Here is a 24,823-nt window from a genome sequence, read left to right on the forward strand (position 1 = left end):
TGCACGCTACTAGGCTAGATATACAGCAACAGAAGAATGCAACAGCACACTGCCAGCACAAGGATATAGGTGAAACATGAACATGCAGATAAAACATGGAGAGCTATACAGCTATGGTGTAATAGATGCATATGTGAAACTATGAAATAGTGAGGCACTTAGCTCGCAAATTTGTCTCTGCCGGCGGTCAAATAGCTTGGACCGTCCCACCGCGATAAGGTGGCCTCATGGGACGGACCCTACACTGTGAATATGCCTCTGTGTGAACAGTTCAGTAAGCATAGCAGGATCTGGAACATCCAAGACACCTTATATACACACCTGATAGAGGTGGGTGGGGTGCAAGGCCAACATGGAGGTAGCCACTCCCCCGTATGTGCAATACAAACAAAGAATAAGTCAGCCAGCACTTTAGTTGATACCAAACTATTATATGGACCTGGCCTACAGGTGCACGCTACTAGGCTAGATATACAGCAACAGAAGAATGCAGCAGCACACTGCCAGCACAAGGATATAGATGAAACATGAACATGCAGATAAAACATGGAGAGCTATACAGCTATGGTGTAATAGATGCATATGTGAAACTATGAAATAGTGAGGCACTTAGCTCGCAAATTTGTCTCTGCCGGCGGTCAAATAGCTTGGACCGTCCCACCGCGATAAGGTGGCCTCATGGGACGGACCCTACACTGTGAATATGCCTCTGTGTGAACAGTTCAGTAAGCATAGCAGGATCTGGAACATCCAAGACACCTTATATACACACCTGATAGAGGTGGGTGGGGTGCAAGGCCAACATGGAGGTAGCCACTCCCCCGTATGTGCAATACAAACAAAGAATAAGTCAGCCAGCACTTTAGTTGATACCAAACTATTATATGGACCTGGCCTACAGGTGCACGCTACTAGGCTAGATATACAGCAACAGAAGAATGCAGCAGCACACTGCCAGCACAAGGATATAGGTGAAACATGAACATGCAGATAAAACATGGAGAGCTATACAGCTATGGTGTAATAGATGCATATGTGAAACTATGAAATAGTGAGGCACTTAGCTCGCAAATTTGTCTCTGCCGGCGGTCAAATAGCTTGGACCGTCCCACCGCGATAAGGTGGCCTCATGGGACGGACCCTACACTGTGAATATGCCTCTGTGTGAACAGTTCAGTAAGCTTGGCAGGATATGGAACATCCAAGACACCTTATATACACACCTGATAGAGGTGGGTGGGGTGCAAGGCCAACATGGAGGTAGCCACTCCCCCGTATGTGCAATACAAACAAAGAATAAGTCAGCCAGCACTTTAGTTGATACCAAACTATTATATGGACCTGGCCTACAGGTGCACGCTACTAGGCTAGATATACAGCAACAGAAGAATGCAGCAGCACACTGCCAGCACAAGGATATAGGTGAAACATGAACATGCAGATAAAACATGGAGAGCTATACAGCTATGGTGTAATAGATGCATATGTGAAACTATGAAATAGTGAGGCACTTAGCTCGCAAATTTGTCTCTGCCGGTGGTCAAATAGCTTGGACCGTCCCACCGCGATAAGGTGGCCTCATGGGACGGACCCTACACTGTGAATATGCCTCTGTGTGAACAGTTCACTAAGCATGGCAGGATCTAGAACATCCAAGACACCTTATATACACACCTGATAGAGGTGGGTGGGGTGCTATATATATATATGACCTGCCTTGCCTGGTCTCTACGTATAAAAGCAATATTTCAGTTACATTTTTTAATATATCTGTTTATAGAATAGAAGAGCTTGAGAAAGGCTGCAAGCAGGCAGCTGAAACGTCGCTTTCATGTCAGGTCAATAAACCCTATTCACCTTATTTTTTGAGTGCTGCAGTACTTTTTTTGTTTGCTGTGAATAGGATATCATATAATCTTCAAATAAAGCTGTATTTGAACTTCTGTTCACATACTTTTCTTACATGGTATGATGGTACGATTCAATTCATGTTGCATTCTACATGCCATATCATTTAGTAAGCAACAGAGTTATGTGACATAAACACAGGACACATCCATAACATAACTGTATAGGACTAGTGGTACTGTCACACATTGCTAAATTGCTGCAAATTTAATTGTAGATATGGAAATGAATATGTTATCTAGAATTTATAGATTTTTTTTTTCTATCCTTACACTGTTGTTTTATAAGACTGTTTGTTCTAATTTTGGACATATTTATGGTGCCCATCACTTAATAAAGCTGTCCTATTCTTCGATGCTGTGTTCCAGAATTCTGTCTGATGTAAATCAGAAATCTGTCCAACAGGAGCCAATAATCTGTCCTATTCAAACGTACCATTGGGACTATCTTTGTTGTCTACCTTGGGACACAAAAATGTAAAACAGTATCAAGCTTTCACTGGATGATAAATGTGTTTTGAACTTAGACAGTAAATCACCTTTTCTGATAGAAATTGAAAGCTGTCTATAGTGTTGCATAAAGGCATTCTTTCTAACATAAAAGTATCACAAATAAGTCTTACATATGGTATGCCAGAGTTTAGGCGCAATATACATCTAGAATGTCTTATAAACTGATATATTTCCTCCAATGTATTTCAAATCAATAGTTGCAGACTTTGCTGCAAATCTACAGCATATACACAGAAAAATGTGCAAAACCTTTCACAGATTTCATCCCTCCCATTGTAGTCAAAAGCAAAAATCTGTAACTAATCTACAGCAGATCTGACACCACAATCTCCACTGTTGCATGGCATGAGATTTTGTAAATGTCATTCATTAGACTGCTTCAGTATTTACTGTGGATTTTCTGAAAAAATCCACAGCAAATATGCCACGTGTGATACTACCATGTGGTTCTTACAGCATCTATTTTACTGCGTATGTGCATGAAGCAATGGGCACCGTTTAAGACTTGGCTGCCTATCTCTCCATGTTAATAAAGTTAAAGGGGTATTCCGGGAAAAAACATCTTATCCCCTATCCAAAGGGCCATCACGCCCCCTCCCATAGACATGAATGGAGGGGGTGTGGCGTGACGTCACGTCCCCAGTCCCAGAAACCCGGAGGTTTCCAAAACTGGAGACAGAGCTCCAGCACAGGATGTGGGTGCTGCAGGGAGCACCCCGCGATCAGACATCTTATTCCCTATCCTTTGGATAGGGGATAAAATATTTTTGCCCGGAATACCCCTTTAACACATGTAAGAGTTGCTTCTACAGGAAACTGACTGACCTGATGTTGTTTATATATAGATTGATAGATGTGATGCTGTAATGCTAATGTATACAGACTGATACACTTGATGTTAAGATGTAGGTGTATATAAAATGACATAATGCTGTCATATAACTGTGTGTGGGGTACCAGACATGGTACTGAAAAGTTGCTGTACAGCGCATTTTGAAAGTTTTTACACTCTTTCACTTTTGTCACAATTTGTTATAGTGTAGCCTTGTGCTAAATAAAAAAAAATCAATCAAACTTCTCATCATTCTGCACTCAATACTCCCTAATGACAAAATGATAACAGAATGTTAGAAATCTTTGCTAATTTATAAAAAAAAAAAAAAAGGAAAAACATGTATTGACATAAGTATTCAATTTACTCAGTAGATAGTTGAAGCAATTTGGCAGAGATTACAGTCTCCAGTCTTCTTGGGTATAATGCCACAGGGTTTGCACACCTGGATCTGGATCGGTGGAGAGTCATTTTCTGGTCTCGACAGAGATGTTCTACTTGTTTTAAAAGGGTACGCCGGTGGAAAACTATATCTTTCAAATAAACTTGGTGCCAGAAACTTGCAGATTTGTAAATTACTTCTATTAAAAAATCTTAATCCTTCCAGTACGTATCAGTTGCTGTATGTTACAGAGGAAGTTGAGTTGTTCTTTCCAGTCTGACCACAGTGCTCTCTGCTGACATCTCTGTCCATGTCAGGGACTGTATGGAGCAGGATAGGTTTGCTAAGGGGATTTGCTCCTCATCTGAACAGTTCCTGACATGGGCAGAGGTGGCAGCAGAGAACACTGGTCAGACTGAAAAGAACAACTCAACTTCCTCTGTAACATACAGTAGCTGATAAGTACTGGAAGGATAAATGTTTTTTTATAGAAGTAATTTACAAATTTGTTTAACTTTCTGGAACCAGTTGATTTGAAAAAAAAAACAAAAAAAAAAAACTGGAGTACCCCACTCATGGACATTCACAGTATTGTCCCTACCTCACACCTGTGTTTTCTTTGCTGTGTGCTTTGGGTCTTGTTGGAAGGTGAACTTTCGGCTCAGTCTGAAGTCCAGAGCACTCTAGATCAGGTTTTCATTAAGAACATCTCTGTACTTTGCTCCTTTAAGATTTTCCACAATCCTGAGCAGTCTCCATGTCCCAGCCACTGAAAAGCATCCCACAGCATGATCTTGCCATCAACATGCTTCACTGTAAGGACGATATCGGGCAGGTGATGAGCAGTGCATAGTTTCCTCCAGACATGACGCTTAGAATTTAAGCCATAAACTTCAACCTTGGGCTCATTAGGCAAGAGAATTTTGTTTCTGACAATCTGAGAGTCCTATCTGTCATAAAGACAAGATTGGTGGAGTGTTGCAGTGCTGGTTGCCCTTTTTGAAGTATTCCCCCATCTACACACAGGAGCTTTGAAGCTCAGCTAGAGTGATCATTTTTTTTTTTTTTTTTTTTTATCTCTTAGCAAGGCCCTTCCCCCCTGATTACTTTATTTGGTGGGGTGGCAAGCTCTAGGAATAGTCCTAGTTCTAGAAACTTCTTCCATTTAAGAATTATGGAGGCCACTTGGGAAATTTTTTGTACTCTCCTCCAGATTTGTGCCTCCTTACAATCCTGTCTCTGCACTCTGCAGGCAGTTCTTTCTACCTCATGGCTTAGCTTTTGCTTTTATATGCCCTGTCAGCTGTGAGACCTTATATAGACAAATTAAAACCAATAAGCTGAGTTTACCACAGGTGGACTCCAAGGTGTAATACATCTCAAAGATGATTAAGAGAAATGGAAGGCCCCCAGAGCTAAATTTTAAGTGTAATAGCAAAAGGGTCTGAATGTTGCTGATTTTATGCTGATATGTAACTGTATATAGACTGACAGACATTATGGTGATATGTAACTTTATAGAATGACAGACATTATGCTGATATGTAACTGTATATAGACAGACAGACTTTAGGCTAAGATTTAGCTGTACAGAAGGAAATGAGCATTCTCTAAGTTCAGAACATGTGTATAAGAACAGTGTAAGCTTTTATATTCTTTAAACAAAAATATTAAAACATAAAAAGGACACCCTCTTTAAATATCTAAATACCTCTGACCTATCATCACTAAGTAATGCAGATTACCACTAAGCCTGTTCTGTACAGGTAATGGTAAAATTAAGACTCCTGTTATATCTTTTTACCAAGATTTTACAATCCAATTCTAAGCAAATCTACTCTTTTACACATTCCATTTCTGCTTATGGCACACAGATCCAGAGTTCATTCTACTTGGCTCTTCTATGGTAATAAGAAACTTAAAAAGCACAAAACTATTCATTATTTCCATTTCTTAGTAATTCCAATGGTATGTGCACTACTAAAGGGAAACTATGTATTGTGTTAGCTCAATTATTATTATAGCAACAATTAAAGGGGTATTCAGTCTAGAGACATTTATGACATAATTATTGACAGCACCTCTGACCTTCCACAACCTTTAAGAGTGAAGGTTCGCAAAAGAGTTGTCATTCTACAATAAAGTCTATAGAAGATACAGAAACATTGGAGTAATTCTGAAAGTAATATTAAAGAGGCACTGTCATTATGGAAAAACTTTTTATATTTTGTAGTACTACTGATAAGATGACTTTTTTCATTATACATTTATTTATTTAAAGAAAAAAAGTAAATTTTACTAAAAAATTAAAAATTTTAATAGTCGCCACTAGGGGTCATCTATCTTTATGCAGACAGACTACTCTGTATTTTGCAGCATACTGAATACCGGCCGTAAAGTGTGTTGGTATCCAGTATAGGAGATCACCATTGCAACACCACAGCCTTCAGATGTTCCTAAACTACAACTTCCTTGATGGAAGTAGTAGTTTTGCAAGAGCTGGCGGTACAATCTTTGTAAAACTCTGTTTTAGAGCTGTGTATTCTCCAGCTGTGTGTCTCCAGCTCTTGCAAAACTACAGACAAAGGATATGTGGGCATGCTGGGAGTTGTAGTTTTGCAACAGCTTAAGCAACACTGCTCTAACACAGGGCTTTACAAACACTGCAGCTCTTGCAAAGCTACAACCCCCAGCATGCTTGAACAACCAAAGCTTTCTCTGACTCCTAAATGACAAAGAAGCTGATCAGCAAATAAACGGTGGAGGCTTCTGTATAGTAGGCAGCAAGATAGAAATGGCGCTGACGGACCCAGAGCAGACACAGCAGGAATGGTGATAGCGATTTATTTGACCAAGATGCAATGTGTTTCACTGTGCTTGCACAGCTTCCTACATGCCTGAGGTCAAATAAATCCCTATCACCATACCTGCTACGTCTGCTCTGGGTTTGTCAGCGCCATTTCTATCTTGCTGCCTACTATACAGAAGCCTCCACCGTTTATTTGCTACATCTTATAAGCTTGAGAGCTGCAGATGGATCCCTACCTTACATGATCTGCCTTTATCATTGTTGTGTATGAACAACCAACTGGGTAAGTGGCTACAATCCTTTTACTTCTTACCCTACCTCTGGTACTTTTTTACGCTATGGAGCGCTCCGCCTTTCTTTCCAAGAAAGAAGCTGGTTAGACATTCAGGAGTCTGTGAAAGCTGAATGACATAGTGACAGCAATGTTGATTAGCATCTAGCTTTACTAGGAACACATAGAAAATGTATGCATAAAAATTACTGTGCAGTGATTTGCAGCCTGCCAGGCTGCTCCTAGACTCAGAGCAGATGAGTCACCACAGTGAGGGAAGGACACGCCCCCTCCATAAGGCAAGAAGAAAAAGCAAGTAAGCAACATATAAATGCTATTTGTTAGGGATATATAGGTCCTAGACACATAAAAATGACACTTTTTTTTGCCACTATTACAGGTACGCTTTAAGTGGCTGACTGGAACCTTGATTTTTGGTATTTGTTTCCAAGACACCTTCAAAACTCATGAAAAAAATTAGACTGACCTCAAACAACACCTGGAATGTGAGAACAATTTTTTTTCTTGAAAAATAACACAGTTCAAACTATTGCAACTGTCTCGTGTGGCTGTCAGTTTGCATATGATGATGTCAGACTGACTATTGCTCTCTCTAGTGGCAGTGGGAGCCAAAAAGCCTTTCTAATATTTGAGCAACGACTTCGTGGGATAGAGGGGGATTCAACGGCGCTGATCGGAACAGGCACATCAGGTATGGTAAGAAGGGTTTATTTGGTGAAAATGTGATGTGTTTCACCGCTCTGGTGTGGTTTCATCAGGCATAACAAAACAGGCTGAGGAGGAGTCCTATACACAAGGTAAAATTAACTCTTTCTTCTAAAGTTGCTAATTCGGAAAGAGCCGATTCTACTGCTAACAATACTTTATTTTATCTGGACAGATACCAACATGGACACTAAATGGTCATAAATATAAACATATGTTTATATTTATGACCATGTCGTGTTCGTGTTGGTATCTGTCCAGATAAAGTAAAGTATTGTTATCAGTAGAATCAGCTCTTTCCGAATTAGCAACTTTAGAAGAAAGAGTTAATTATCTGTGAAAGGGTTAATTTTACCTTGTATATAAAACTCCACCTCAGCCTGTTTTGTTATGCCTGATGAAACCACACAAGAGCGGTGAAACGCGTTGCATTTTCACCTAATAAACCCTTCTTACCTGATGTGCCTGTTCCGATCAGCGCCGTTGAATCCCCCTTTATCCCACAAAGTCATTACTTGATATTGATCTTTCGGTCGGGGAGGCTGCAGACCGGGCTTACCACTCATTCACGCTGACCATTCTTGTGTGTGAGTCCACACAACCATCTATGGTAAGAGTTCCTCACTTATTGTGTGGATTACCTATTGATGGTTTTACGCTATGGAGCGCTCTTCTATTTTGTTCTTGTCTAATATTTGGACAGGATATCCACTTTGAGTGGTTTAGGGTCAATTACTTTTAAAAGGCCAGGAACAAAATAGGAAAATATGAATTCAAAAGTAGGACCTGGCAAGAATAGGAATAGAGCATCAAAAAAGAAATGCTCTATACATAAAGTGTCTGTACCTTGAATTATATAAGAGATCAGATGGGAAAATTAGACCTTTATGAGAAAATATATCAAGCAGTGATCATGTTAGCCGCCAGTTACACTATAAACATGAATGATCTTTATGCTATCACCTTACATATACACTCAGACATTGCTTCTCCATCACACCTAGCAGGTGCCCCTCTGACTAACACTCAGTTTGCCCCTACCCTCTGACTAACACTCAGTTTGCCCCCACCCTCTGACTAACACTCAGTTTGCCCCCACCCTCTGACTAACACTCAGTTTGCCCCCATCTCCCCCAGTTTGTACATTAGTCTGAATTATATTTGTTTTATTGCAGAAACAACTTGTTTTGCTGTGTGTAATCACAATGGTAAAGCCATGCGTTCCGTAGCAATTGTGCAATCTACAGTATGGCATATTTCAAACAGCTGGTGTTTACATGTTTGAAATGATGGCTTAAGTATTTTTTCTAGTATTTTTTAACAAATCTAAACTCATAGACATTTGTGATACTTAACATAGTAATTACCTATGTAGTATTAATCACCCCTAGTGGTGACATTATTTCATTGAATTGTCACCTATGAATCACGAAAGAGTATGAGGAATAGAGACATAGACAGAAGTTATAGCATAACAAAAAAAAAGTGTAACCCTAATCACTGTGGACATGTCTTCAAAAAAGCTCTGGTGATGAATGTTGGCAGGGGAAGTTGCAGCCAACCCTACATTTTTCTGATGCAAGTGAAATGAAGTATTATGTGAGGGCTTTTGAAATGAAATGCCAACCCTACTCAACACAAATAGGCTGGGTCAGTGTAAGAGTCACTCTTTGTGAACATCTCTCTGCTCTGAGATGTTCACAAAGAGTGAGTGCCACTCTTTTGTGTCTGTATGGGCTCCATAAGACAACCCCTTTAAGGCCATGTTCACATCTCCAAGAAGCTTATGCTTGTGGTATATGTTGACAAAAGTGTATGCTATTGTCTGTCATGGCATACATTTACTAGATCCATTGACTGCAGTGTGTTAAACATAGCCTTTGTTAGTGACTTTGTTCAGTCCATTTACGGTTATGTTTTATTGTGCATTGTTCGGAAGCACATTTGGTAGATTGAAATCAGTAGATCTGGAAAGGGAACACAGGTTTACATGGGCATATTGTTCTGCCAGTTTCCAGAGTGATGATTTGCACATATAAGATTTGGCCAGCTTCTTGATTGGGACTAGAGATTTGAAAAATTTGATTTGCCCGATTCGCCGAATTTTCTGAATAAATTTGGTTAGGCGAATCTGTATTAAAAACGTCTATTTCTGGCCTACAGAGAACCTCAATAGGGGTGCAGAACACTTTGTCTAGCTGTAACATGCTATTAGAATCACTGTCACAGAGCGGCACAATGACAGAGCCTGGAGGTGGCATCAGTATGAGGAGACCATATACATATAGTGGCTGAATGACACAGCGCGGAGGTGGCGGCAGCAAGAGCAGACCATGAAGTGGCTGAATGACACAGCCTGAAGTTGTCAGCAGCATGTGGAGACCATATAGGGGATGAATGACACAGCCTGGAGTTGGCGGCAGCATGAGGAGACCATACAGTGGCTTAATGACACAGCCTGGAGTTGGTGGCAGCATGAGGAGACCATATAGTTGCAGAATGAGACAGCCTGAAGGTGGCAGCAGCATGAGGAGCACATATGGTGGCAGAATGAGACAGCTTGGAGCTGGCATCAGCATGAGAAGAACATATGATGGCAGTATGAGAGAGCATTAGGTGTGTCGCATCAGGCGGGTTGCAGGATCAGACTAGTAGCTGAGGCATGTAGGCAGAAGAAAACGGTCTCTTTTCTATAAGTGTTAGTGTGCACAAGTAAGTATTGAGGATATGCATTATGTAAAACGTAACTTTTAATAATATTCTTAGGATAAAATATATGTGCCAGCATACCTCTGTACCTGTCTTGGAATAAACACCCACAGAAGTATTGAGTGCCTCCGGTCTCTTCCTTCCCAAATTTTTTTTTAAATCAAACAAAAGGAAATGTGTGGAAAAAACATGTGCCACCTACACCACCAAGTATTGATGTGATGCAAAGACCTCTAAAAGGTGGAAGGAAACAACGTATGGTTCATTGTAACCGGTGGGTGGTAAACACTTCCCTGTAAGGCAATACTCTCGCATTATTAATTCCCTTCTTGGCAAGTGTTACTTGCCCTAAAAGGGCGGCCCCACACAGGAAACCTCTCCCTATTTCCACCTGCAAACACTGCCATTTCTGCCATTTCACAGGTTTTTTAGGTGGAAATAGGGAGAGGTTCCTGTGTGGGGCTGCCCTTTTTAAGACGAGTAATACTTTCCTCAAAAAGTTGGACGGGAACAATGTATTGTCCATTGTAGCAGGTGGGGGTAAAAAAAATTCCCCTGTAGGGCCCTACTCTCGCCCTATTAATTCCCTTCTTGGCAAGTGTTACTCGCCCTAAAAAGGGTGGTCCCACACAGGAAACTCTCCCTATTTCCACCTAAAATTCCTTCCATTTTTTAGAGGTCTTTGCATAACACCAATACTTGGTGGTGTAGGTGGCACATGGTGCACACTTTTCCTTTTGTTTAATTTCCAAAAATGTTTGGGTACATATATTTTATCCTAAGAAAAGATAAGTTTTAGCTAATGCATAGCCTCAATACTTACTTGTGGTCTGATGCTGAGGAATGTCTGTAAGTGGGGAGCAGCACCTTAAAATGTTTTGCACTATCCATATTTGTGAAGTGTTGGTGTGGCACCATGGTCAATCCACTCTGATGCATTAGGCCTTGGTGGGTGGAAATCCTGGCTGATCCATGCCTGATTCATCTTCACAAAGGTCAGTCTCTCCACATTTTTCTTGGACAGACAAATTGTTCTTGGGGTTACTATGGACCCCGCCACACTAAACACCCGCTCTGATGGCACACTACTGGCCGGGCAGGACAGTTTTTCCAGGGCAAACCACCTGTTGGTTCAGGTCCTGCCCCAGGTCTACCTGCAGCTGATGAGTTGCTTCACTATGTGGGTGAAGAAAGGTACTCATCAGCGACTGTAGACTAAGGCTGCTGCTGATAGAGCTGGTACTGCTCCTGCCACCCCACCCCTCTCCAGCAGCCATGGCAGTGGAAGGTGAGCGCAGGGGGTCCCCCGATTCAGACCTGCAAGAGGATGGACGATGATGGAGATAGGCATCGGCCAACTGATTACGTATGATGTCTCTGTAGTAGGTCAGCTTGTTCTCCCTCTCAGTGGGTGTAAAAAAGGCCCCCATTTTGTGCTTGTAGCGAGGGTCCAATAAGGTGGAGAGCCGGAAGTCATCCCGCTGTCTAATGGTGACAATTCGGCAGTCACTACGCAAGCAAGTGAGCATGCATCGTGCCATTTGTGCAAGTGACTCGGAGGGACTCCCTGGCTCCATCTCCACTACATACTGCCACGGTGTGTCTGGGTCCTCTGTCTCGCCTTCCTCATAACCCTCTAGCTCTTCTGGCTGTTCATGCTCCTCCTCTCCTGTCAGATGACTAGAAAAACTGCCCATCTGGTGAATCCTAAACTGTGTTCCACTGTGCCCCTCCCCCCCCCCTCCTCCTCCAGTTAAGCCCCACAGGACTCTGAGAGGCCATCGTATGTTGAAATTATCATATATCGGGCCCATCGTAGGTCGGGGGATCACTTTATATTTTCATTTACCATAAACATGTAGCCAGTTTGCTGTCCTGTTTCTGATTCTGAAGAAGCAGTCAATTTACCAGCTGGATGTCCTACATAGGCAACATCAGTAACAGTAGCACCTAAAGGGGAATAAGAAACCCATAGATGCATACAGCAAAGCTAAAATTGAAGTTATGATTTACAGCATTCGGATTACATCAAACTGATCTACAAGACTAAAGTCCTATATACCGAACAATTGCCTCACAGGGAAAGACAAGTGTACAGGTACTACAGCTGCCAGATACTACTAATAAAGTTATTGTAATATAGAATCATATTAAGTGGTAGCTTAGAAATATTGGACAGGAAAAAAGCAGAGCATGCAAACAGAATTGTTCTCCCAGGCCAAATGCTCTTCATATATGAAAGATACAACATAAATAAATAAAGTGAAAGAAGAAATATAATAAATAACACATATAACTGAGACAACACGTGTTAGAATAGTTTTTGTGGAAAATTGACATGTCTTTTCCTGGCTTTTTTTCTGCTCTTTTGGCAACATTTTTGCAGCCAGATGTTAGCTGAAAGCCAGTAGTGAAATAAAACTCCAAATAAAACGGGCAGATCAAAATAGCTTAATATGATCTTTTGCTTTGTGTTTTTTTTTTTTATTCAGTTTTGGGTTTATCCAGGACAAAAACGCTTTACACACATTAGTTTACAACTATTTTACAACATTAAAGGGATACTCCGGTGGAAACCCAATCAACTGGTGCCAGAAAGTTAAACAGATTTGTAAATTACTTCTATTTAAGAATCTTAACCCTTCCAGTTCTTATCAGCTGCTGTATGTTACAGAGGAAGTTCTTTTCTTTTTTAATTTATTTTCTGTCTAACCACAGTGCTCTCTGCTGACACCTCTGTCCATGTCAGGAACGGTCTAGAGCAGGAGAGGTTTGCTATGGGGATTTGCTTCTACTCCAGGACAGTTCCTGACATGAACAGAGGTGTCAGCAGAGAACACTGTGGTCAGACAGAAAAGAACAACTCAACTTCCTCTGTAGTATACAGCAGCTGATAAGTGCTGGAAGGATTATGATTTTTTAATAGAAGTAATTTACAAATCAGTTTAACTTTCTGGCACCAGTTGATATGAAAAAAAATAATAATTCCACTGGAGTACCCCTTTAAGTTTCCTTTGTCTGGTTCACAAAAATGTCCATTATTATTTAGGAAGAAATGGCCAAACTTTGTCTAACCAGGACAGTAATAGAGGCTTAAAATGGGCCTGTCAATGGGAAAACAGGGTGTAAATAAGACCCTGACTAGTTAGGGCTAATCGTCATGATTCCAAGCATACCTTTGTTTTTCAATAGTCCTCTGTATCATCATATACCGAGGACTATTCCATTCACCAGAATAGAAAGAGCCCAAGTAAATTCAACCCTTGTCCTTTTTATCTAGTGGCTGTCAGTCCAATGGGGTGAGTGCAAATCGAAAGACAGAATAAAAAAAAGTAAATGGGCCTGTTGTACTTGGGCTCATGCTGTGCTTGGAATGTTCCCTGGGCACTTAAAGGGGTACTCCGGTGGGGAAAAAAAATCATATCAGCTGGTGCCAGAAAGTTAAACAGATTTCTGAATTACTTCTATTTAAAAATCTTAATCCTTCCAGTACTTATCAGCTGCTGTATGCTACAGGGGAAGTTGAGTTGTCCTTTTCAGTCTGACCACAGAACTCTCTGCTGAAACCTCTGTCTGTATCAGGAACTTTCCAGAGTAGGAGCAAATCCCCATAGCAAACCTCTTCTGGAAATAAGGATAAGTCTATCAGAGGTGAAACAGAAACAGATGATTTACAGGTCCACGTTGTGGCTACTTTATTTAGTACACATTTTTTTTAAAGGGTATAAAAAAAGCACACATAACTGCTATTTTTTTTTCTTTTATAATTAGTGAATCTTAATATTTCTTACAGGTAATCATATCAATACCAAAGATGTCTAGTTTTTGTTACTTTTTTAAAGAATTTTTTGTGGAAAAAGTAATTTTTTATTGTGTTTGTAGGCTGGGATTTATGTATGTTCAGGGAAAATGTAAGCCAAATGGTAAGCAGTTAGAAGAAAAATAGTCACTATTCCCCCTATTATGACTTGATTCTCCCTTGATAGTTATAGGTTAAAACAAGGTAGTTGAACACAGTCTTTTCACATTTTCAGTAGCTAAATATCATCCAAAACTTTGTAAGAATTCAGCCGTATAGTTCACTCCAGTTCTATATACTTTTCTTCAAATATAACCCAGCCGCAGCTGATCCATACACTGTCATTTTGTGAGACCTTCAAAGTGAGAGAGTTTCTTCTTAACTAAATCAGTATTCAGTTTGTGGTTTCTTACAAAACAATTGGTGGTATTAGGTGCCTTATCACAATGATCCATATACTGAATACAGATGACTGAAAAAGCACTCAATATTTTAAGTACACTTTAACTGTTTTCATGTTCCACGGCACCTAGGAGCCCTATTATAGCAGCCAAGTCTTAGTGAAGATGCAGCGTCAGACATTTCATTTCCAGAGAGCACAATAACGTAATTCTCGAGCAAACATAGTACCTGCCGGGCCAGCCAAGCTTAGAACAGTAATTGACTTGAAGTTATTTAACTTACTTTAAAGTCATTTTTACATTAATGCAAGCCAACAAAGAATGGTTGCTAAATTATATTATGCATTCATTCTCCAGGTAATCTTACTAGAAAATACACAAATGTAATTATATTGTTGTCTTGCTTGTGAATAATACAGTATAGAAACAGTGCAAACAGTGCAGTAATATTGTTTTTTTTTTATATGAATAAAGAAAACCTTTCACAGTCTCTCTTTCTCACACATGGCACCTGTGGTAGAGGGTGTGATGCAGGGCAGATGGAATTACTCTAGGGGCAGATGACATTAACCCCTTGTATTCGTGATGCCAGGGTGTGGTTTATCCTCAATACCACCAGAAGGTATACCGCTGGATCCTGGGCTAGGCACGAGGGCAATAATGACTCTGACACCAAGTTACGGAACATCGGTAGCTTTACTGAATTAGACAGGTGGAATAGTCTATACTGTTTAGCCAGGCCTACGGAGGTGACCAGTGACTTCAGAGACCTTAGGGCTTGCTGGGATTTGCAGTGGACTGGGACAATTGTGATGCAGGCCACGCTGACTGAAGACAGGTTGACTTTGACTGAGACTGACTATACCCCATTTGTAGCTTACCAGCTCTGACTGAGACCTGGGGGTAGTGGATTTGTAGTGGCTGCTTGACAGACTTTAGGCCTTCTCTGAACTCCAGACACACACCTAGGGCTTGACTGCACTGTGGTTCAGCAAAGACTTAGGAGGGGGATTTATCAAAACCTGTCCAGAGGAAAAGTTGCTGAGTTGCCCATAGCAACCAATCAGATCGCTTCTTTCTTTTTTAACAAGGCCTCTGCAAAATGAAAGAAGTGAGTTGATTGGTTGCTATGGGCAACTGGGCAACTTTTCCTCTGTACAGGTTTTGATACATTTCCCCCTTAGTCTCTCAAAATGAGCAGAACTCCTAGAGAGTGAAGACACTCCTCCCAGGGCTTATATAGGGGAGACTCTGGTAGGTCACCCTTTGGTCACATGGTCACTGACACCTCACTGGGTTACAATCACATGACAAATGTTTAACCACATGACAACTGTTCATAAAGCTACAACATTTTATATACATTACATAGCCTAATAATAACTGTACAAAGGGAACAGATGCAGGGGGTTGGGGGGGGGGGGGGGCAGGGGACACTGCAGGGAGGCTGCCTGACAGGGCAGCAAGGGTACAGGAGTACAACTCCTGTACTGGGTCACCACATCTTAATCCTTCCAATAGTTATTAGCTTCTGAAGTTGAGTTGTTGTTTTCTGTCTAACTGCTCTCTGATGACTCACGTCCCGGGAGCTGTGCAGTTCCTATGGGGATATTCTCCCATCATGCACAGCTCCCGGGACGTGACATCATCATTGAGCAGTTAGACAGAAAACTTCAGAAGCTAATAACTATTGGAAGGATTAAGATTTTTTAATAGAAGTAATTTACAAATCTGTTTAACTTTACGGAGCCAGTTAGTATTAAATATGAACACTAGCATGGTGTAGCCATTGGATATTTTCACTATTAAAGGGGTACTCTGGTGAAAACCTTTTTTCTTTTAAATCAACTGGTGGCAGAAAGTTAAATATATTTGTAAATTACTTCTATTAAAAAATCTTAATCCTTCCAGTACTTATTAGCTGTGGAATGCTACAGAGGAAATTCTCTTCTTTTTGGAACACTGATGACATCACGAGCACAGTGCTCTCTGCTGATATCTCTGTCCACTTTAGCAACCATGCATAGCAGATGCATAGCAGATGTATGCTAAGGGCAGCATGGTGGCTCAGTGGTTAGCACTGCTGCCTTGCAGTGCTGGGGACTTGGGTTCAAATCCCACTAAGGACAACAATAAATAAAGCGTTATTGTTATTATTATAATAATAACATCAGCAGAGAGAACTGTGCTCGTGATGTCATCAGAGAGCATTTCAAAAAGAAAAGAATTTCCTCTGTAGTATTCAGCAGCTAATAAGTACAGGACGGATTAAGATGTTTAATAGACGTAATTTACAAATATGTTTAACTTTCTGCCACCAGTTGATTTAAAAGAAAAAAGGTTTTCACCGGAGTACCCCTTTAAGTTTGAATGACAGTTGTGGTTTGGCCATTGTGCTATACTGGTAAATAGAATTTTTTACCTAATTGATCCTGTTTCAATTTATTCAATTTTTATCATTGGGATTGAGCCTACCACAGGAATTTCCTTATTTTTTTTCATTTTTTTCTCGATGTGTGTTAGATGGGGGGGGGGGGGGGATTGGGGCTCAATGCCAAATACTATATGTATAGTTTTGTATCCTATTGAACTTGCAGTTTGCACCATGTAATAGACACATAGCACACCTTAGAGCCTATGTTCAGAGTTCGGAGTTGTCTTTATTTGGTGACCATTATTTCCAACTATTGACAGCCAGCCATTATAGTCTTACTATGCAGTGGTGTCATGAATGAAAAGTCTTTAGTGATGAATCTTGGTTCTGTTTGAGGTCCGGCAATGGTTGGACTTGAGTATGGAGGCCTTGTGGTGAGCACTTCAATCCTACTCTTGGTGTGGAGTGACTCACTTACCTTATTGCTGATGTGATGATCTGGGGAGCCATTGCATATGACAGTCATCACCCCCTAGTAGGGATATGGGAGACTCAGCTCAGCTATACAGTTTGTTCAGGACATACTGCAGCCATATGTGTTGCTCTCATGGCAGGGCATCCAACTGGCATATTTCAGCATGCTCGCCCACACACACAAGGAATGTCTGTGTCAGATAAAAAAAACTTCCTTGTCAATCAAGAATTTATGGGACTAGCTAGAGTTCCTCAAAATGTTATCTGAAATGTACCCGTACTGGGTACCAGTGAAACATACAACTTGTTCCACAAAAAACAACCCACTGGCAGAGAAAAAAATAAAATTTATGGGACTTGGAATGTGGCAAATCAAAAATAAAATATCAAAACAAAAAGTATAAAACTGTATAGATTTTGTATTGCCAATGCCATGGCTCCTGGAATGCAGCAACGAAAACTTAACACAAGGTCTAAAATTGTGGTTAAATCTTCATAAATTTATAGTTGAGGTTTGTAAAATAGAGAATAAGACATAATTTGGCTAAAGTAAAGGCTGTCTGGGAATACTGCCAAATTGAATGTTTTTATAATGTTGTTAAATTATAATAGGCAAAGCAAGAAGTGCCAGAAAATAAAATGGCTGCAGCATCAATGAGATACAATGTACAGAATGCTTAACAGAATGCTTAGAATGCTTTCATTTTAGCTTCCCATTTGCTTAGTGTCATAAAACATCCCATAATGAAACTAATATCATGCACATTTTTATGGATGTTATTAGGAGGAGTGCTGTTAGTCAAACATCCAGCCAAAAATATTACAATTTGCCCATATATTATCTAGCTGCTGCCTGGGTTTTCCTGCCTACCTATTTTCCACCCTCTATACAGACCTCCCATCCTGCTTCACCTGTAACGATGCAATCCTACTGTTTCCACATAAACTATGCCTGTTGCCCCTGGTGCCTTCATAGCCAAAGTTATTACCACAGAACTGTGCTTAACATACAGTGCTCCAGATGGTAATAGTCCTATATTCAATACTATTACCCTCCCTCTCCCCAATGTAAGTGGGCCCAGGACTGCGTTCTCTGCCCTCCTGCTAGCTATGTCTCTTGTGCATACTATTTAATTGGCGGAGTCTATAGTGACAGAATGTCTGTGTCAAGATGCCTGATACTTGTGCCCTTTTCCATCTAAATTTGTGATGGGCATGCCATTTCTTCTTATGCTGCTGAAGGGCTCTAAGCACGGGCATTTCTATAGCTGTAACAGCCATAGCAGAGCTCGGAGGTTGAGGGGGCCTACTCAGGTGCAAGATTATTGTAATTTCTTGTATAGAATATCACATTGGTGGGGATTTATGCTCATTAGTACTTTTATGTGGATTCTCTTATGAACAGCACCATTATTCTTTAGTTATTGTTTAGTAATTGTTATATATGCTGCTGTTTGTATCCTGTCAATTGGTGGTAGGGACTCATCCCATTTTGCTCTAGGGCTCTATGAATTCGAGTTACGTACCTGGTTGGAAGCAACCCTAGAGGTGAAGAACGAATATAACAATATGGATTAATTGGCTATTCAGAGTCTTTACAAAGTTGGGGTAAAGCCCTTTATGAATACTGTAATGGCTGCCATTAATAAATCCTACCCAGCAGCTTGTACCCATGTTGGGTAGATTTACCGTATGTAAGGAACCTTGTTTTTTTTTTTTTTTTTTTTTTTTTTAATACAATATACCAGAAGTAAAATTGATTATTTTATGGCAGTGACACCAGTCAATGGGTGGAATGTTTTAGGTAGCAAGGGAACAGGCACTTTATAAACGTGATTTGTTGGAAGGAGGAAAAATTGGAGTAACTTGAACAAGGGCCAAATTGTTATGGCCCGATGACTGGGTGACACCATCTCCAAAATAGTAAGTCTTATGGAGATTTCCCTGAATGCGGTAGTTAGTACCTGCTCAATGGCCTGCTGACATGTATCCCACATGATATTTTCAAAGGTCTTATTGAGTCCATGCTTTAACCGGTCAGAGGTGTTTAACTGCTATGGCTAATTGTTGTACGTACATTGTGGGAAGTAAAAAACAGATCTGCATCAGTGTAGAATTAGTTTTATATCCTGGAATCATAGTAGCCAGTTGCAGTGCCTAATAAACACTTGTTCTTTCATATGTTTTCTTGGTCACATGATGCCATATTCTGGTCACACTGGCGATAATGCTAGATTATTTTCCCCGGCTAAAGTAGTGAATTGCCACATCATCATGCTCACTACTTCTCCAGTCAGACCTGGCTCAGGTCCTGCTGACTTTGGATGCAGCTTGCAAAGGAATAAAAGGCACTTTTATTAAATCCTTGCAGCTGCAGAAGGGGATGACATGTTTCAAGACTGAAATTTACAAGAAATTAGAATACTAATGATTCACACATTGGGCAGATGAAAGGACTACAGTAATGTGGAGGTGACATTTGTCTGATGTTCAGAATGAAAATGGTGTAAATATGCGTAGTCACTCTGCAATTCATGCTCTTAGGACTATATTAGGTATAGTAAATCACATCCAGTATGAACTAGAACATAGCCCACAGGTTAATCGAAGGGTAAATGCTGAAGGTGGGGTGAGGGGTTGCCAGCTTTTTGGTGCTTTTAAACATATGTGGAATACAGATAAACACATATATAGACTGTAACTGTTAAGAACACTTACAATTAAAAGCAACTCTGCAGATATCACAATGCAAAATAAGCAATTCAGTATGTATGTGTAGCTACTAGTGACCTGTAAGGGGAGGTGGGGGTAAACATTATGATTCTGTATGCCCTGCAGGTAAACCCTACTGTGTATGTTAGGTTACATTCACACTACCATTGCGCCCCGTCAAGAACAGCTGTCAAGCTCTTTTTTTTTTTAGTTTGACGGCCATCATTTTGACGGGGCGCAAAGGCAACAGATGGTCCCGATGGACCCCATTCTAGTCAATGGGGTCCATCGGGCTCCGCTGTTTTTCAGAGAGAATAGCAGGAGAAAAAGAAGGCGCAAGCTGTATTTTTTCTCCCGCTATTTTCCCCGGTGGCCCTGATGGCCGTCACACTACCGTGTTACTTTGACTGAATTTGAATTAATAATCAGCTATTTGCCTCTGTAATGTTAAAGGGAGATTCCAGGAATCAAAGAGCAGGACTTTTTTCTTTCAAAGACCTCTTGCTCCTTGTCTCTAGTTTGGGTGTGGTTCTGCAGATAGGTTCCATTGAAGTGAATGGAGCCAAGCTGTAATACCACACTCAAAGTGGAGAAAAGGAGGGCACGGTCTTTGAAAGAAAAAATGCCTGTTTTGTGATTCCTGAAATACCCCTGTTATGTGTACATTGTATGCCTTGCATAAATAATTTCTTCCTGTTTGGGGATCTTTGTGGGGCTGAAGGGCTGGGGTACATCAGACACTCCACCACAATGGCAGATAGAGAGGCCAATTTAATTATTGCCTGGATGAAGGAAGACAAATGGAAGGTGCAAGATTGAAAACTTTACATATATTATATGACAGGTTAAGCAAGCTTCAAGAAACTAAACACTAGAAAAAGGGGGCACAAACTGGTTAATTGAGAGGCAGGTTGACAGATCCATAGTAAGTGGATGTAAACCTGCCTGGGATAAATATATATCTATCCTAAGATAAAAATTTAAATGAAATAATTTATTTGCAGATTCAAAGTGCTAGTTGGGTGGCATTTGTGATGTCTCTGTGCCACATCACAATGTTGAAGGGAGGTTATAGGGTTGCGTTCTTGGTGCCAATAGGGAGAGCGTTGTTACCTGCACATGCTGTCTTAAGAGTTGTCTGTTCTCTGCTTACAAGTAGGCTAGAAACTGGCTGCTTTATAAAAGACAAGTGAGACTTGAGTGGCTGACTACTTTTGTATATCAGTGGGCAACAACATCCTAACTGACATTAGGCCTGAGGAGGGGGTTACATTGTGGGTCATCTATATCACCGGGTCATCTATATCACCATTGGAAACCCATTGTCATTAGGTGCATATCTTAAGTGGTTACTTAGTGAGTTGGTGGTATGTCTCCAAAGTAAGTGGTGAGCAGACCTGTTCAGTGGGCCACTTCTGGGTTAGAATATGGCTGAGAGTATTAGGGTGCCAAAGTGAACAAAGACCTAAGGAGGGAGCCCCTCCAAAATGCATTGTCTATACATGCATGTACTTTTTATGACTACTAATAAAAAGTACCCTAATCCTACACTTTGACTCCCGTGTCATCTTGTCTGGGAAGCAGCACCAGCTAAAGTCGGGTTTTTCGTTGGAAGATAAGGAACCCTTGCCGGGTATTCCAACTCTCCAACATCTGATTTTCCTGAAAGCTAGCTTGTTGGGTCCAAACACAGAAGGGGGTGCTGAGGCCTACATAGGTGTTGGGCATCCTACAGCGGGAGTTTACCTGATGAGTTAACTCATGTAAGAGTGGGTCAAGAGTAGTTGGCGTAAAAGTTACAGTGCATAAAACTAGTTGGAGGGTAGACCAGTGTTCCTTAGTTTGAACTTAGGTATACTGGCCTGAAGAAGCACAACTAAGTGTGAAACAGTCTGTCCCGGTTACGCCCCCCGCCTCCGCTCATGTACCAACTCGTCATGCTTGACAACATTTAATAAATGCTGTACGAATGGTGAGTGCAGTCCCTGTCTTTCTTTGCTACATATGTACTTGCATCTGTATGGACTTTTGCACCGCCCTATCCTACACTGTCTTCTGGGGATATCCATGTTATCCACACCAGCTTCCTGTTGAACCTCAACCTTAATCCTGTAGTGCCGGACTCCCTTTCTCTGTTATACATGATACATTTAGACAGTGTACACTTAGAAGAATGGGCCATATTATCTTTGTCTGTTTAAAATCTGGCACAACTACAGACCTTTTTGGTATTTTTTGCCACATTTAAGCCCCCTCCCCCTTTTTAAGTGAGCCCACTTTTTGGTAAGCTGCTCAGCTGCTGTCCCTTGCTGAGTGACCCTCAAAAGTGTCAAAAACTCATTGAAACTGTGGTATTAGTCATCTAAGCTAGTTTTTTTTTTTTTGGCACAGACTATACTACATTTCTGGTGCAGGCAGTTTTATATTTCTACTTTAATGGAGTAAAGTAGCCCTAACTGTAAATTGGGAAGGGTAGGTCCTGAAAAGAACACCCCCTACATTGGGTCCTAATTCTATAGAGTTGTATGGATCAGCAAAATACAACCTCTGCATGGTCATACTGTTATATGTGGTGGTCCCAGTGGTTGGACTTCCACCAATTCAACATCTAATACCAATCTATTGAAAAGGTGGGAAGTTGAAATACCCCATTAGGGTCTATTCACACAGTACCCTCCACATATTTGATGCTGCAGAGTTCAACGTAATATAATTAACTGAAATCCTGCTCATTAAATATGCTGTATGTGCAACCCTATCTTAAACATGTAACCTGTGAAGTGTGCGATCACCAAGGCCTGAGTAATGGGATTGATTGTTTATTTCTATGGGTTTTATATATCTGTGGGGGCAGGAGAAACATTCATAGGGAGCAGTGAATATTTTCTGCTCACCAGAGCACATTTAGTGTATTTTACCAATGATCGCTTCTGTGCTGCCGATTAACCATTTTGTCACTGACATTATAGGTGGTATTTATTACCAAGCACTGATATGAGAATAATTACCTGAATGGTAATGTGGTAACTTGCCACTGCTTTCATCAATATTTATGAATGGAAACATGATGTTAAAAATACAAACTAGGTCACTTACCAGTTAATGGTTATCCTTTCAAGTCTCCTTTCCAATGCTCTCTATGTTATGTGTTTAGTTTGCTGTGCACATAGAAATCAACAGAGAAAAATTGGATATGGAAATTCTAAGCTAATGTAAGCAGATCTAAGCATACAAATATGCAAATTGGGATACTACATAAGGAGTATTCAGCCATCCTCTGCCTATTCTCCATTCCTCAGCCAATGATAAATGTCGTCCTGCATTTGACCCTCACACTGAGATTAATGCTTGCAGTGTTTGATTTACTCAGGAGTAGCCATTGGAAGATCAAGTCTTTTCATACAAGAACAGCACAGTCAATCTCTTGGCCAATGTCACAGCAAGTGTATTAAATCAACGGACTGTTCTTACTGAAACAAGTTTTATATACACTTTCTATACCTGGCATTTAAAGAATACCTGTCACCAAACTAAACTTTTAATATATTGTTTCTTATGTAATTATAAGACACTTTGCTTTTTACTTGCTGTTAAAATTCTCAACCTTTATATGTTTTTAATGTGATTGTAAAAACGACCACTAGGAGGCTCTGTTCTATTCCCTGCACAAGTCAAACAGTTAGTTTGGTCTCCTCCCGGCCTGGCAGGAGACCAAACTCAGGAAGTGCGTGTAGGGCATGGCAAGGCACAGCTCTCTAAGGCTTCAGTGATGTTGCCCCTGCTGGGGAACGCCCACTTTCTTCTGCCGGGAGCTCACACAATGTGAGCTAGGGGAAAGGTATGATACAGAGCTTTTTAAAGGACAGGAGGGGTGTTAAGAGTAGTTGGGGAATATAATCTGAGTTAGTTTAGAAAATATAGTTTGATGACAGGTACTCTTTAAAGAGATGCTGCATGTGGGTTTAAATTTTTGTAAACTTAAATCTATTTGTGAATTAATTTACGTATCATACAAAAAATACACATTAATATCTAGAATAAAAAATAGACAAAAGAAGACATACAGTCATGGCCGTAAATGTTGGCACCCCTGAAATGTTTCCCGAAAATGAAGTATTTACCACAGAAAAGGATTGCAGTAACACATGTTTTGCTATACACATGTTTATTCCCTTTGTGTGTATAGGAAATAAATAAAAAAAAGTGAGGAAAAAAAGCAAATTGGACATAATGTCACACTAAACTCCAAAAATGGTCTGGACAAAATTATTGGCACCCTTAACTTAATATTTGGTTGTACACCCTTTGGAAAAAATAACTGAAATCACTTGCTTCCTATAACCATCAATAATCTTCTTACACCTCTTAGCCAGAATGTTGGACCACTCTTCCTTTGCAAACTGCTCCAGGTCTCTCTTATTGGAAGGGCGCTTTTTCCCAACTCTCCACAGGTCTCAATGGGATATAGATCTGGACTCATTGCTGGTCACTACAGAACTCTCCAGCGCTTTGTTGCCATCCAATTCTGGGTGTTTTTGACGTATGTTTGGGGTCATTGTCTTGCTGGAAGACCCAAGATCTTGGACGCAAACCCAGCTTTCTGACACTGGGCTGTACAAAATCCGTTGGTAATCCTCAGATTTCATGATGCCTTGCACACAATCAAGGCACCCAGTGCCAGAGGCAGTAAAACAACCCCAAAACATCATTGAGCCTCCACCATATTTCACTGTAGGTACTCTGTTCTTTTCTTTGTAGGCCTCATTACGTGTTTCTAAAATGAAAGATAGACAGCGCTCCGTAGTGTGATACCGTAGATACAAGGTAAGGGCTAAATGTAAAGAAGCGCTTACTGCATCTAGTTAAACTCGGCAAAGTGTAGCAATGGATAATGGCATAGAAAGTGGGACATTT

The 24,823-nt window shown here is 40.6% G+C and overlaps 1 protein-coding gene across 17 annotated transcripts in view; it reads left to right on the forward strand.

The window, feature by feature from the left end:
* Positions 1 to 24,823, forward strand: part of CSGALNACT1 (chondroitin sulfate N-acetylgalactosaminyltransferase 1) — a 487,912-nt gene that overhangs the window by 283,844 nt on the left and 179,245 nt on the right. Inside the window, exon 1 of one of the 17 annotated variants that reach the window (XM_056569214.1) lies at positions 15,495 to 15,603. The exons of the other annotated variants lie outside the window; for them this stretch is intronic. The gene's annotated coding sequence lies outside the window, so the exon portion shown is untranslated. Of the gene's footprint in view, positions 1 to 15,494; positions 15,604 to 24,823 lie in introns of those variants that run through there. 17 annotated transcript variants of the gene reach the window in all.

Source organism: Hyla sarda, chromosome 1 (assembly GCF_029499605.1).
Source record: "Hyla sarda isolate aHylSar1 chromosome 1, aHylSar1.hap1, whole genome shotgun sequence".
Lineage (NCBI taxonomy): Eukaryota > Metazoa > Chordata > Amphibia > Anura > Hylidae > Hyla > Hyla sarda.